Source organism: Lagopus muta, chromosome Z, assembly GCF_023343835.1.
Source record: "Lagopus muta isolate bLagMut1 chromosome Z, bLagMut1 primary, whole genome shotgun sequence".
NCBI lineage: Eukaryota > Metazoa > Chordata > Aves > Galliformes > Phasianidae > Lagopus > Lagopus muta.
This window is the reverse complement of record NC_064472.1, coordinates 69,928,562-69,943,612: the sequence shown is the minus strand read 5'-3', so window position 1 is coordinate 69,943,612 and position 15,051 is coordinate 69,928,562. Positions and strand designations below refer to the sequence as shown.

Genomic DNA, 15,051 nt, shown 5'->3' with positions numbered 1-15,051 from the left:
CGGGGATGGGGCATCCACGTTCTGTCCTCATGTCCTCTGTTACAAGGAGCTCAACTGAGTAAAGATTTACTTAGGTGTTCACTAATGCTTCTGGAACACAGTGTTTGCAGGCAGTTATTTGTGTTTGATTGCTAATTGCTGTCCAATTGACTGCAGGTCAGATGTGGTAAGACTCTGGCAAGTGGCAAAAGGCATCTAGCAGATGCTTGAAGGGCTTGTGCTTTTACTGAGAGCCATCACACCAGGAACTCAAAAATCCTGCCCTCGAGTCATTCATCAGTCAAGAGGCAACCTCAGGAACTTCAGTGGGGCTCTGGCAAAAGTATGGGCTATTGTATGACTCACAGTGTCAGGCGGTACATTTTCACCATAGGAGCAAAACCCTGCCTACGTAATTCAGTGGAAATTACGCTTAGCTGTATAATTCTTCCTGGTACGCTTTTTCCTTTTAACATATTTCTGATTAAATACCTGTATTTCTGCTGTCTAAAACTTCTCAGACAAAAGATGCAATGGTCTTGCATAGTCAGTGACAAGTACTTCTTGTTACACATAATGGTGAATAATAGGTATCCTGCTTTGTCCCAAAGAATGTGGTAAACTCTGTACTTCTTCAGAAGGGTCTCTAATTGAAATCTCTCATCTGTGGAGAGGGAGGGAAAATAGCTCGTCAGGTTGTTTTGACCTAAACTCTACAAAAGAAGCTAATGATTTCAGATGTGCACAAACACTTTTTAAAAGTTTTGAGCATAATCATGTAAAACTAACCACATATTGGAGCTCTCAGGATGACTAATTCTCTATGAGAGGCTTACTGGTACCCTTCCTTTCTGCTTAGGGAATGTTAGCAACAAACTACGGGAGCTTATCAGAAGAGTACCAGCAGTTCGTGTTACTTGCAGGCGAAAGCTTTCTCACAACAGTCCAGTTTCTATCCTCTCTGACTGCTTTGTGCCACGTTTCCACCTTTGCCAATAAGTTCTGAAAATTGGCACATGGCGATCAAGGCTAGTGAGCATGGATTCACCAAGGGGAAGTAATGCATGGCCAAGCTTCTACAGTGAAATTACAAGTTGAGATGGATGAGAAGAGAGAGTGGATAATCTTTTCCTAGACTTAGCAAGGCCTTTAATTCTGCCTCCCGTAAACTCCTCACAGAGAAGCTTTTGAAGTATGGGCTGGGTGAGTAGACAGGAAGCTACATCCAAAACTGGCTGAATGGCTGGGCCCAAAAGGCAGTGGTCAGTGATGCAAAATCTAGTCAGAGGCCTAGATTTTGAGTGGAGTACCCCAAGATTCAGTACTGGTCCCAGTCCTATTTAATGTTTTCATAAACAATTTACCTTTAGTAAATTTGCAGATGACACAAAACTGAGCTCACTCCAGTACAACAGCAACATGGAGTCATTGAAGACAGACCAATGCAGGGCCATGAAGATGATGAAGGGTCTGGAAGACCTTTCCTATGAGGAAAGGCTGGAACATGAGGAGGGAGGGAGCCCAGGAGGATCTGATCAACATCTCTAGATGCCTGAAGGGAGGCTGCAAAGAAGATGAAGCCAGAGTCATTTCCGTGGTGCCCGGAAAAGAGGCAAAAAGCATAAACTGAAACACAGGAGGTTCCCTTTCTACCATCAGGAAGTGTGACAAAGCTCAGAGAGTTTGTGGAGTCTTTGGAGACCTTCAGAAGACTCTTGGATATGGTCCTGGGCATCCTGCCCTGAGTGTTCCTGTTGGAGCAGGGGTTGGGCCAGATGGACCCAGAGGGCTCTGCCAGCCTCATCCGTGTTGGGATTCTGTAACATCAGAGAAGATGATGGGTGAGAGTGAGGGTGAGCATGGGTTAGATAGCCCTGGCTGCTTTGTGCAGGGGCAGCAGATGGAGAAGAAGAGCAGGGAGTGTTTTCCTGGAGAATGGGGATGCAAGCAGGTCTCTTTGGAGGGGTTGAAATATGTGGGTTGCATTGGAAGCTCTTTGTGGGGGCGGGAGTGCAATGAGACATGAATAGGGCAGCTGTGTCCCCAAATAACATGAAATCTGTGTTTTCAGGAGGCATTCTGTCTGATCCTCATCACACTCTTCTCTGCTTGCTCTACTGGGAAGGAAAATGCCTGAACCTTAGCATGGCTCTTGTCTGCTGTGATTTGTCTGAAAACCAAAACTGGCTTGTGAAGGGGCCATCATTGCCTCAGGAATGGCTGGCTGTATGCTGGGCTGGCCTTAGTGCCATACCAACTAGTGGGGCAGGTGTGGTCACCTGCTGCAGGACATGCGGTGACTCTCCCTGAAGCTGCACCTGCAGTGTCCATTAACCAAGCCCTTGCAGGTGGTGAGGTGACGGTGGCTATGAGCCACCCCCCAGCACTGTTCAGTGTTGGGGAGTAGCTTTTGGAAGCAGAGATATTTGTGCACAGTGCTGGGTGTGCAACTGTGCAAAAGCTTTAGAAATAGAGTACAATATATATTTTCTTGGTGATGTGAAGCCACAGTAGGTGAGGGATGGGGGTGGAGGAGGCCTTTGTTACACACCTTTTATTATAATATACTTTTTTTTTTTTTTAATTTCAGAGCATTCAGCGGAGGAGGCAGTGTTAAAGTTTACACTGTGTTAAGGCTGAAGCGATTGCAAGGCTCAGAGCGGGTAAAAACCTTCCTATTATCAAAGGATATAAAATGGCTGCTGATTACAAGTGTGGGTGTAAATACATGGCAAACTCACTCCCTTTCTGCAGAACAGACCAGTCTCCTAAGACATCGGGAAGGATGCTGTACAAACAGCTACATATGTTGCAGAGGAGGAGTGGAGCAGGGAAAGGTCCCCATCCTGCTGAAGGAGCGAGGTCTTGGTGCAATGGGAGAACAGATCTCCTGCACAGGAGCTGGTGTCCTGCTGCACAGGCTGCTGCAGCTGTTGTGAAATAACCTGCCTAGGAAGACTCCCTGTCCTGGGACCCCCAACCCACCCCTGCGTGGAGAGTGGATGCAGGTCAGTGCAGGACCCCTTTGCGCTGCTCTTGTGCTCTCTGAAAAGGAGCAGCCAGCCACCGGTGTGCGCTGAGAAGCACCTTCTGCCTTGATGGGAAGCTGCAATGTGGCAAGATGAGTAATTAATTAGCCTCATGCTGCCACGGGCATTTCCAGTCCCAGCTGACAACAGACTAATTAAGAACCTCCCTGTGGTGTCTATTTTAGATAACCATTTACTTTGGTACAAATTAACAAAGGCTTCTCTAATGGTTTGTTTCACAGGCGACACATTGGATTAATTTACGGGACAAATAGAGGGAACCTGAACAGACATTTCAAGTTCCCAGCCACCAAAAGCCCAGACAGTTTTGCTGAATACAGCTCTAATTTTATCAGGGCAAAACACTTGCTCGCTTCTAATTCTGTGTGTCATGCCATTTGTTCTTAGACATTACCTTCGCCTCCAGAGGCTCTGGAAGCTGAAGGTGACCTTGCAAGTGCTGGTGGTGCTTGGGGACAGACTGATGGCTCAGTTGCCTCCTGTGTGCAGTGGCTCCATCCAACTTCGGGTGATGGAGGACCCTGCTATCAGGCCTGGCAGGGCCAGCATCACGCTGAAGGCTGAGAACCAAAGCTTGTGCTGCCCCTGGAAGTCCTCTACTTAGAGCCACCTGAACAAAGGTGTCCAGATCACATTTCTTCATTGACGACAGCAAGCATTTTCATGCTTTTCTACCTCTACACTCAATTCTCACATATATTAATTCATAGGAAGTGAAAATGTTAGTGGGATTTTCAGCTGATATGTCTCAGCACCTAACTGTGTCTACTTGTTTCACTCTCCCCCAGCAGCTCCACACCAGCAGAAACAGGAGCATTGCTTTGCATCATGGCAGTAGAGTGTGCAGTAGAGGCTCTGCCAAGCCCAGCATGTCTGCAGAAGTGGGATGGCAAGGAGCTGTCCCCAAGCTCTCAGTCTTTGAGGAGCCCGTTAGGCAGGGCTTCTAGACCTTTTTCTAAGGAGAAGCTTGACCTAAGTGGCTGGCAGTGTGGTACAAATTACACTGCTATCCTCTTCTAACTATCCCCTACACACTTGTGTGGCCTCCTGAAGTCCCTTGCTCTGCTGCAATAGCCCTGCAGAGCTCCTGCACCAGATGAGTGCAGCCTGCCAGCACTGAAGATTTGTGCCCTGGGTTAGTCATTGCCTCTGTGGGCTGGTTTTGAGGAAACAGTCAGCTTCTTTGGATTTTTGTTTATTGCTCTTCTGCAATTTTAAATAGAAGTTTTCAGGAGTGTTGGCTGGTTTCTATGGATTTTGTGTGCAATGTCCATGGGACCTTGGGTCATGTGCCCTGAGTGCAAGTGAATGGGATGAGTAGACACTGCAGTGCTCAGTCTCTCTGGGCTCTGAAGCTGGTCCCACGCCCATTGGTTGTATCCCAGAGCAGATCTTTCTGAGGGCCTAAATCTAGTCAAGACCATGAATGCAAGCTATAACAACACTCCGAGTTGCCACAACATGTATTCTACATATTTCTCTGTGGAGGCTTGCTCAGACCCAGTTGTGCACTGTACCTAATGATGCATCTTTGTCATTTTTAGACTCTCTGCAAGTCTTTCTGTGTTGCAGTGCTGTAGGGCTCCCAACTCCCTGCAGGTACAATATCTCCTTCCAGACACTGTAAACAGACTGTTGAGTCCCGGGGCTTGCACTGGAGTCCATGGCCATATTTCTGTGGTCATGTTTTTGTACTGCAATATGTCCCTGCTCTGAATTTCTTCCCCTTCTGCCCCCAGGAGCCAGTAGCTGCTGTGCTGTCCCACAGCTTGTTGCAGGATCACTTCCTGCAGTGGATGGGGGCATGCATAATTCCTCCCCTTTGAATGACGCTCTTACTCACAGTGCAGCATGTGTTAGAGGTGTTGCTATGGCCCTTTCTCTCATTGTAATATATTTAGCCTTAGGTCTGGAAGATGGCTCACAGCAGGCAGAGTTGGTCTAAGGTTACCTCTGAGATTGTTGCTCTGCATTTCTGGTCCATGCAGCCACTGATGCTGCAGGACCCTGCTTTGAACTTCCACTCCTTTTTATTTCTTCTAGCAGAAAGGAAGGAACATTGAGATGATTTCCTCACCTTCCCCCAACATTTTATTTATGGAATATGTCTCCCATACAGTTAGGAAAAGGGAATTAAATTCTGTGGGTACGACTGTGCCAGCAGAGCAAATGTTTTGCTGGTGGTAACTGTTTCCCCATTGCGCCAGCACTGAGTTTGTTCTAGCATTCCAGAAACGCCTCCAAACACTTCACTTTGTGTTCAGAGTGTTCCAGGAATGTCCCTTGTGTCAAACTGAGCTTTAGGGAGAAACTGAATCCCTATGGGAATAGAGCTTTCAGGCGGGAAGAGCTGTTCCTACCGTCAGCCTCAGTCCATCACCCTCCCTGGAATTTGAGCCATCTTCTTTTTTGTGCCTATTGCCTTATCACTTCCTTTGGCTGGGATCCCTGTTTCTTTCTGCTGAAATGCTTGGAGGGCAGGCGACTCCCCGACTGACTGCTGATGAAACGAGATCCGCTTTTGGTGCTGCTGAGTTGTGTAACAGCTGCCCACTGTCACTGCTGAGCCAGTTTTGGGACAGTGTCATCAGCTTTGTCAATCCATATGTCCCCAGGAGATGTTTACAGGATCAAAGCTTAAGCGCACATTAACTGGATCAAATTCGTAAATGCACATCTGAGATCTGAAACGACGAATGGCACACCCAGCTCTCAGTGGCCAAGCAAAACTGTGCCTCACTGATTTGGGCTGAACATTTCTGTGACTTACACTATCCAGATAGATTGTCTCTCTTTCCCTCCAGTCCTTACTTGAACATATGTGAATAAGCAAGACAATTTTTAGTATTCTTTCTGTAAATTTTATTATTATTTTTTTTTAATTAAGCTTGCATTTATCAAGTCTTGCTTTGTGATTGTGAAAAACATCTCATAAAAGACCACTGTGAGTAATACCAAGGTTTTAGTTTCACAGTGCAAATACGAAAAGGCCTAGTGGGAACCTTCAGAGGTAGGCTGTAGCTTTCTAATAATAAAAATGTCTTATTCAGTATGGATGTGGGACGCTGTGTCCTGGAGGATGGCCTGTTATTACCTGAACAGCAGAGCCTCCTCCCGTGAGGCCATGCCCTGCATTCCAACCTCTGCAGTTGGATTTGTTCCTGAGCAAGTTCTCAAGTTCCTGGTGCTGGTGGGTCAGCACCACACAGACAGTGCTGGACTCTGCGTGGCTTCAGCCAGTATTCTGATAGCATGCAGCTGACAGGCAGGATTTGGAGCTTGGATGGCTCCTTGTTTGCATGGGTTTGCATAGGCAGCTGGGTAACTGAAACATGTGCCTCAAATACCTCATCTGCAAAGACTGTGGAAAAGACCTGTGGAAAAGAAGATGTCAGGACTGAGTTTGGGCTTATTTCTCTGGATAATCACAAAAAGCAGGATCAGTTTAGCTCGCTTAATTTCACTAGTTTATTCTAGTTACATTAGTGTACAATATTCATCTTTCATAGTTCAGTAGTGACTTAGACATTTCATTCTAATAGTAGCTTAATTTTGTCAATTAGCTTAGCATTTCTTTAACTGACTTAATTTAAATAAGAAAGCAACATGTCTGGTGTGAAATTTGCAGAGTGATTGAGATGTGGGCCTCCTCAGAGGCCACAGTCCAACAGTAGCTCTAGGTCACTTGTCAACATGCTCAGATGCTGAGCATCTGCAACATGACAGCTGCCTTCAGGGCAGTCAAAGCAATTAAAGAAATATTAATGTTTTTTTTTTTATTATTTTAACTAACTGTCTCATGTTGTAACAAAACTAAAAACCTTGGCTAAAAGAAAGTGCTACATTTTTCAATTGATGTAAGCATCTCTGATAAGGTCAGTTGGTGTCAGTTGATGTGTATTTTTTATTCTCCAGATCATGAGATTAACCCCTTTAAATTTTCTTGACTTTGGAAAGTGAAGCTAACTTCGGTTGGTTGGTTGCATTTTTGCAGTAGTATGAGGGTAATAATAGCAAGTGTCATCCCAGTATTCTTGGTGCTTTTGGTCTGCATGTTTCTTTATGGAAACTGCCGGAGTTGTTATTATTATTTTTTCCCCAAGAATAAGCTGTTTGTTTCAGGCTGGACAAATTCCAGCTCAAGTAATTGCACTCTGCCCCAAAGGCTCAATTAATTCAGGCTTCCATAGTGTACAGTGGTTGCACACGGATGGTGAACAGCTGCCCTTGGCCTCACACACATCACTTCCCTTGTACTGTCAGGCCCCATTGGCCGTTGCCCAAATGGCTGCAGCAGGTCTGAATGGCTGTGGCAGGCTCAAATGGCTATAGTAGGCCCAAGTGGCTGCAGCAGGCCCAAAATGGCTTTGGTGCCTGAAGCAAGGTTCTTGTACCACAGCCCTCCTTGTCCTGTCAGCTGCACTGCTCACTGGGGGAGTGAAATAAAGTCCTGCAGGCTGGTGACTTTTTGCCCAGGGCTCACACGGTGTGTGTTGTTCAGCATGCCCGAGATACGCTAATGTTTCATGCTACCGAAATAATTAGGTATGTCCTGCCCTCCTCGTGATGCTGGCCTATGCTGCTGTCCATCTGTAGGGAGGGGAGCATCTGTGAGGGTTCATCTGCCTCCCTGCAGGGTCCCAGGGCTGCTCAGAGCCCAGCTTTGAGTCAGCAGCTCCTTTGCCCTGTGGGAGCAGGCACTGTGGCTGATCTTTCTTCTGGGACAGCATTTTGGGGACATCAATTGTTGTTTCCAGGATGAGCTCCTGCTACTGTAGTCAACAGAGAGGCATCTCCCTATGTCTTATTTCCTCTTCCTCACCATGTCCTCTATACAGCCTTACTTTTCCCCATCTGCCCGTCCCATTATCCGTCCTTCATTGTGCCTGCCTGACCCAGATCCACATGACTTTTGACAAGCTACCATTCACCTGCAGCACTACAGAAGGCTGATGCCTCATTCAAAAGATGCCATTTCCTATTTATATTTCTCTAAATGACAGCCACTGCAGACCACACTGCAGAGACCTGGCCTGCAGCTCTGCACCATACTTGCCCACCAGCTCTGCAGAGTTTTCATGGCCACTGCTGCAGCATCCCCTGTGCTTCAGGTTGTGCCAGACTAGATTGGGGCCCCATTAAAAAAGCGTAACCGTAACTTGTCTAAAAAGGGAACATGGAAACTTGCACTTGTATGGAAAGCAGAATGCCACAATATGCAAAATACATGTTTTGAATTCTCTTCTCCCCTTGTCCCCATCTACTTCTCTTTTGCTTTCAGTTGTAGTGCAAGGAGTGAGGTCACCTGCCTCATGACAAGTTTGCTGTTTGCAGCATGAGTGCGCATGTGCTCCCCTCCCAGCACACTGAGAGTTTCACTTGCTCAAGCAGGCTCCAATAATAGTTTTAATCATATGAAGTCCCCCCATTTCTGTCACTCTAAATTGTTGTTTTTTACTTATTTAATGGCTGGATAAGCAAGTATTAACTGCATTTCTTCCATGTGCTTGCTTTTCTGCTTAATGATAGTGATATTCTTTTATGTAGTGCTTTAGCACATAAAGTTTTGGGTGTGGTGGTGGTGGTTGTATGTTTTATCTTGCAGGCTGATTTTAAACCTTCACAGCCCTGGTGCTGGCAATGAATCTAATCATACACCCATTGCAGTTCCTTGGAATGGCACTTCTAGAGGGCTTTGAAGGCATTTGCAAACTGCATCACTGACAATGCCAGAAGTTAGTTTGCCTGTCTTAAAAGGCAAATAAAAAAGCTTAACTCTGAGGGATCCAAGTGGACACCAAACTTTCTGAACTACAGAAATTCTAAATTTAAAATTTGGAATGAAGTAAATGTCAAACTTTGAAAGTTTCTTAAGTCCTCAGTTTCCATTCTGAAAAGCCTTCCTAAATGTCTAAAACTCAAAGTATGTGGATTGTACTGATGTGACCAAGTTTTCCACTGGAACTGGCACTGGAGAAGCCCCCTCTGAGAAAGCAGCTCCCTGCATTTGTAACATAGAGGTGAGACCCAGCCCTTCGATCCACAGGATGGATTTAAAATTCATCCTGCCTTCACCTGCAGGGAGCAGGAGATTAATGGGCTGCTGCTAGGGAAAATGGCAAAGCCCCTTTGGGTAGGAGTCCTGCTGTCACTGTCTGTCTTCAAAAGCTTGTAGTTTAATGCCTTCCCCTTCTCAGCACTCTTGCTTTTTCCTCCTTGTCTTCCTGCTTTTGTGTATGACTACTGCTGCCAACGCAACTTGTGCCTGCTCTATATAACTCTAATTTCTGTCTTGAGCAGAGCAGTACCAAAAGCATAGCAATCATGGCCTCAGGCCAATATTGTTTGGTGGTGCAGCTTTGAAATAACAGCCTTGGTTTCTCACTTTGCTTAACAGACTCTGTTTCTGACCTGTTTGACCCAAGGTTTCCAGGGCCGGTGAGCTCATTGCTTGCTTTACTTGGTGTCTCTCTGCTTGATGATTTCCGCTTGACCTTTCCAGCTTGTCTTGCTGCTTTGCCATCAGCCAGCCAGGGGGCAGGTGCTGAACAGGAGCAAGCTGGGGATGTGGGAAGTTTAGCTGGTGTGTGTGCATCCCTGCAGTAGCACGAGGTGTGGCAAGAGGATGAGCAGCTTGCTAGTGGAAGGGTCTTGGAGAGCCGCAAGGACTTGCACCAGGGAGCCTGTGCCAGGGAGTATTATGCCACAGAGATAAAACGCTGCAGATACAATTGTGCTAGAAAGTATTTGTTTGTGACTTTCCTTCCAGTTGTTACCCAGAGAACTACTCAGGGCCAGCATGTGATTTTGCAAAAGCTCAATTATTTCTGAAGGTGACTGCATGCTGTAGACACTGTGGGCTTTTTAAATTATTATTATGATGCTGGTTTAGATTCTGTTATGTCCTTTCATGTCCAGGAGATGGGATGTGTGTAGTTTTCCTCAGAGATAATTTGAGCTTTAAAATGCTTTAATTTGATTCTTTTTTTCTTGTTTTTATTCCTTTACTCTTAATTATTTTTCTTTCTCAGCTAGCTTAATGGAGCAGTTAAGGAAGCTAAGCTTTACTTTCCAAGTCTGACTCAATTCATGTTCACATACTGGTGTGCCATGCTACCATCTGACAGCTGCCTGCAGCTTACATTGAAATGAGATGGTGGTTCATGTGCAGTGCTTGAGGCATATGGGAAATCAAAGAAAACTAAAAAACCTCTAATTTCACCTGCAGGTTGAGACCTTATGGGCACCCTTGGCTGAGTGCCAAGAAGAAGGATGGGAGATGATCAGAAGGTGCTCTCTAATTGGGAGATGTCCTTATATCTGTGAGTAAACTCACTTTCCTTCTTGGGTCAGAATGTGACTTATGTTCCGGGATGTGTCTCAGGGCACTGTCAGATCTGTGGTTTAATACTGTGCTCTTAGAATACATATGTTGTCTTCAGAGTTTGTCTGTAATCAGAATATTGCTGGTTTTATTGCTTGATTTGAAGTTACTAAAAAGCTAGTCGCTCTAGGAGATAAGAAAGTTAGAAAGAAAAGACTTGAATGGGCAATCCAGGGAAAATAATCAGCAATGACAGAGCTCCAGGAAACAGGAACTCCTCTGGGAAAATGCCTTTTCAATCACATGCATCTTTTCTCAGGCAGAGATTCAGTTCTGCCTGCTGCAAAAATACCAACCTGCTTGTTCCTTCCTTAATGCATGCAGGTATTAGGGGGTGCTGCTTGGTTTTCAGAGGCAAACAAATTCAGAGTTTGCCACAGTGAGGATCTGCTCTGAGTGAAGAAAAAGCTGAGCAGAAAAACCCACCTCACGTGGAATTTGCCCATCTCCTTACTGCTATGTCCTCACAAGTTTTATTTACAGATACACAGTTCGCATGCCAGCTGTCCCCTGCGAGTGGTGAGCAGCAAATGGAACTCACCCCAGATAAGCAGTCTTGATATTTCCTTCTTCTGCTAGATCTGTCCTCACACAAGAGGATCAAAACATGGCACGCCTCGTGCCTGGGGCACAGAGAAGGATCTGGGAGTGGATCTGCAGCTAGTGTAGGGAAGGTAACATGTGGAGCAGAACGGTGAACCCTAGGATGTACCGTTTTGTTCAACTTGCAGTTCTGCTGTGACATCAGCAGGCTCCGATAAAAGGGAATACGAAGGGAGCTGATGTTTATCCTGACTGTCCAAATTCTGGGAAACCCCCCTTGCAGCACTGGTGTTAATTAGTAGCACAAGCTGTGTGTGATTCTTGCTTGTACCCCACGTAGGTTGGTCTTACAAAGTCTTGCTCATTGCTTGCTTGTAAATATTCATCGTTCATTTTATGCCTGCCAGAGTAGGAGCTGTTGCTCACAGAGCTTCCAGGGAGCATCACTTCAGCCTCAAGAATAAGGTGGTCACTTGACTGGAGTGGAAGTGAGGCCAAAAAGCTATGTCTCTGTATTACAGTAAAAACACTTGGTCAGTCTGAGGTATAGGCTCTGTGCTGTGCACACAGTGAAAATCAGAGAACCAGCACCACTATCAGAGCAAGAATGGATGTTTATTTGGCACACATAATGCATTTGGGGCCCAGAGAGAAGTGAAGTAATGCAATTATTACTTCCTCTTGAAATATCTAAAAGTAGTCCCTATTAACCTGGTGGTACATATTGTCTGTGGCTTTACAATATGCAGTGGGCTGTGGCAAGAGATTTCTGCGAATCCTGTTAAGGCCAGATGCCTTCTGCTGGACTGCCATGTGAAAGCATGCCAAGACATTGGAAAGCATGGAGAGCACACCACGTGATTTCTGTTTCTTTACATGACTCCTGCAGAGCTAATCCTTGATCTGTCTGAGATTAGCACCTATAAAATGAGTAAATACTTTCCTTCCTGTCAGCATTGCAGGTTCTTTGATAGTTGAGTGCAGCAGTAGATCAGTTTCATCCATGAGCTCATATGGCTTGCTAATTCATCACTGCAGCAACTAAAGGCAGTAATAACACTGTGAATTTATAACCAACCTCAGGGAGTCTTTCACCTTTCAGCACGCAATCCACTGCAAAACTGTACTAATCAGTAATTCATGCTAGGCAGATGCTTTTCCTGCATGAGACTAAAAAGGTACCACTAGAAAATAATCCAAACTCTCTTGAAATGGATCAAACTCTTTCTACTGATGCTAGAGATGTCAGTGTTTTCCAGCCATTCTCCAGGAGGAACTGAAGGAGCTGGTCAGTGCACAGAACTCTTTGGCTAAATGCCCTCTCTTGCTACACCATCTCTAGAGTACTGTGCGTTCACATCTCTGGCAAGACTTTGAACCTGGTTGCCTTGGGTATCAGCCAGGCCCAAGGGATATAATAATACCTCTGAAATGGGTAGTTCTTCCATTTTGAAATGGTGCTACCTTCGTTTTTTGAAACAGATGAGTCCTGGCTCCCCAGGAAAGCCTGGATTTCTAGGATGTGGGAATCACGTGTGAGCCCGGTCTTGGCTGCTCACTGAAAACTCTGAGGAGAGGCAGATGATGAAGTCTTTTTTGCACTTAGCCTGCTCTGGTGCCCAGCAGTCAGAGCTGGTCTCTGCAGCATTTCACACCATAGCTGGAGAGCAATTTGGGGTGAACTATTCATTAAGAATTTCTTGGGGAGCAAATCCTCTTCTCTCACTTCTTTAATGAATGCCACAAATACCAGCTCAGTGCTTTGCCTGAGCATACATGATAGAAAACATCCTGTGCTTCAGATCCCTGGATGATTTCATGTAAGCCATGCCCTCTTTGGTTTGTAGGGACTGGACAATGCCAAATGCTGCTTTTCTTTATGTGTGTTTCATCTTTGGTTGTTTTGTAAAATATGCCTGTGCTGATAACTTAAACATGTTGGAATATGTTGGGCTTGTTTAGTGAAAAAATGCTCCCTTAATTCTTTGTTATTGTTCTCGTTATAAGGTAATTGATGAGTTTGTATTTCAACAGTGAAGCTCACCTCATTATTTTGTAGTATTTAGATGGATTTGTTGCTGGTTGCCTTTTTTCAAGCTCAATAGGAGGATATGAAGCGCACTTGCTTATATGTAACTCTTCTGCTGAAACAAGTCAAGAAAATAAAGTGAAGATTGAAGCCACATGCAGAGGGTTATTCTCAAAAGCTAAAGGTACCTCAGCAAATAGTTTGACATCCGTGGAAAGAACAAATCAAGGTTTTTTGATGTGGACTTTAAGAAAAATGATATATCTGTTTCCCAGACTACCATGAAAAAAAAGTATGAAAGAAGCTAATTGCAAGGTGGTATAAGGCAAGAAATGTAGAAAAGTTGGCAGCAGGTACCTCATACTTTCCATGTACAAAGTGGCATACAGAGTGGAGGCTCTTCTGGAGGTATATCCATATAAGCCTTCGCAGGTATACAGATGCCTTTCTTTTTTAATTTCCTAATGCTTCTCTGAAAACCAGAGAAACCTTGCTGAGCTTTTTCCTGGAAATGACATTTCACTTTCCCTAATCAGATGAAAGAAGAAAGTGAACTTCTCCAAGTTCTCATGATTGACCTCTAAAGAAATTGTTAAACACAAACAGGAAATGTGTCCTTACTCTCACACCATGCATAGGTGAACTCACATCCTTTTCACACATGCTGTTTAATAAATGCCATTGTATAAGATTGTTTTGGTTAAATTAGATCACACACCTTTTAAGTCCTGGAAAGATGAGCAGCAGATGGATGAGGTGCTGAGGAGGTGCCCACTCTATTTCTGGCTGTGCACTTGTCCCACCTCAGTGGTATCTCTCTGCCTTGTGTTCCTGCTGAAAAATAATTTGGATCACTTTTTTGTCATTGTTGGCAAAACTGTTGTCTCAGAAGACATAAACATTTCTGCACTGAACCTGGAGTGCACAGAGCATGGAGAAATATGTGATCTTTGTCACAAAACAGCCCTCTTGCCTTGCAGTTTCTATACATACAGTGATGGGCAGTTTCAGGTACTAACAGTAGAGATGATCTCCCATACGCAGTGGTTAAAACCTGTTTCTACTATCATACCCTCTACTGCTTAAACTGAAATCACAAATAGATTTTCAAGTTAGTACTGCACTGGCATAGCAGGATCCCGTTATAGCTGTTGTCCTTGGATGTCTGTGCTCTCCTGTAGGCACCCATGCAATTATGATTCATGTCCAGTGCATGTTTTGAAGACAGTCCTCAGAACTTAAGAGAAGAATGAGCAGTTTGTTGGTCTTCTTTCTACAGGTCATCTGTGGCTGACACTTGGATGAAAATGAAGACATCTGAACTAATGAAAATTAGATGACCCAGGATGTGGAACCTGACTACTTTAGGCTAAATTGTGGGTGGATTATATTAAAAGGCATGAATCCTGTTTTTGTTCTCGTATGTTTTTGTTCTCATATGTTGACCAAATCAGCTTAGTACCACAGTAATTCAGCTTACCCATGCATGTGTGGAAGGAGAACGAGATCTTTAAATAGTTAAAAATCGTAAAGATGGGGTATAAGATGAGGGTGGTGCCTCAGTGACTTTCATCTGTTGTCTACTTACTGCTTGAATGCTTCTTTCCAGACTTGTCTGCCTACTTATCCTTCAAATCTGTGATTGTACTGGAGTTTAAAGGAATGCTTTGTGAACCTTCCAAACCCAACAACTTGATTTTTTAATTTCATTTGGTGTCAACATGTATTTAAACTTAGAAATGCAGCAAAGCAAGGAACACTTGTTTTTTTCTCTTAGTTCTTTTCAGAGGGGTAACTTTTTGTGTGCTGATCTGTTCGTGTCAGTAAATGGAGCCAAACTTCATCTGCTGGAGGTGGCCTCACCTTCTGGAGTGCAGGTCGTTCCAGAAACCTCTGCTGAGGTACTTTGTCCCCTGGCAGAGACATGGAGAGGTGCCTGATTTAATGCTGGCAGCTCGCTACATTCATATGCATATCATCAGTCTTATTGTTTCTTCATTTTGGCCTTTCACACACCACCAGGAGGGAAAGAAGCATTTATTTCAGTGAAAAATGCAATTCTGGAA

The 15,051-nt window shown here is 44.7% G+C and overlaps 1 long non-coding RNA gene across 1 annotated transcript; it reads left to right on the top strand.

Annotated features, from left to right (window-relative positions):
- Window positions 1-2,569: 2,569 nt before the first annotated feature.
- On the top strand, window positions 2,570-10,830 carry LOC125686774 (uncharacterized). Its single transcript, XR_007373894.1, has 3 exons — window positions 2,570-2,642; window positions 2,734-2,987; window positions 10,258-10,830. It is a non-coding gene; the product is annotated as an uncharacterized LOC125686774 (long non-coding RNA).
- The last annotated feature ends 4,221 nt before the right edge of the window (window positions 10,831-15,051 follow it).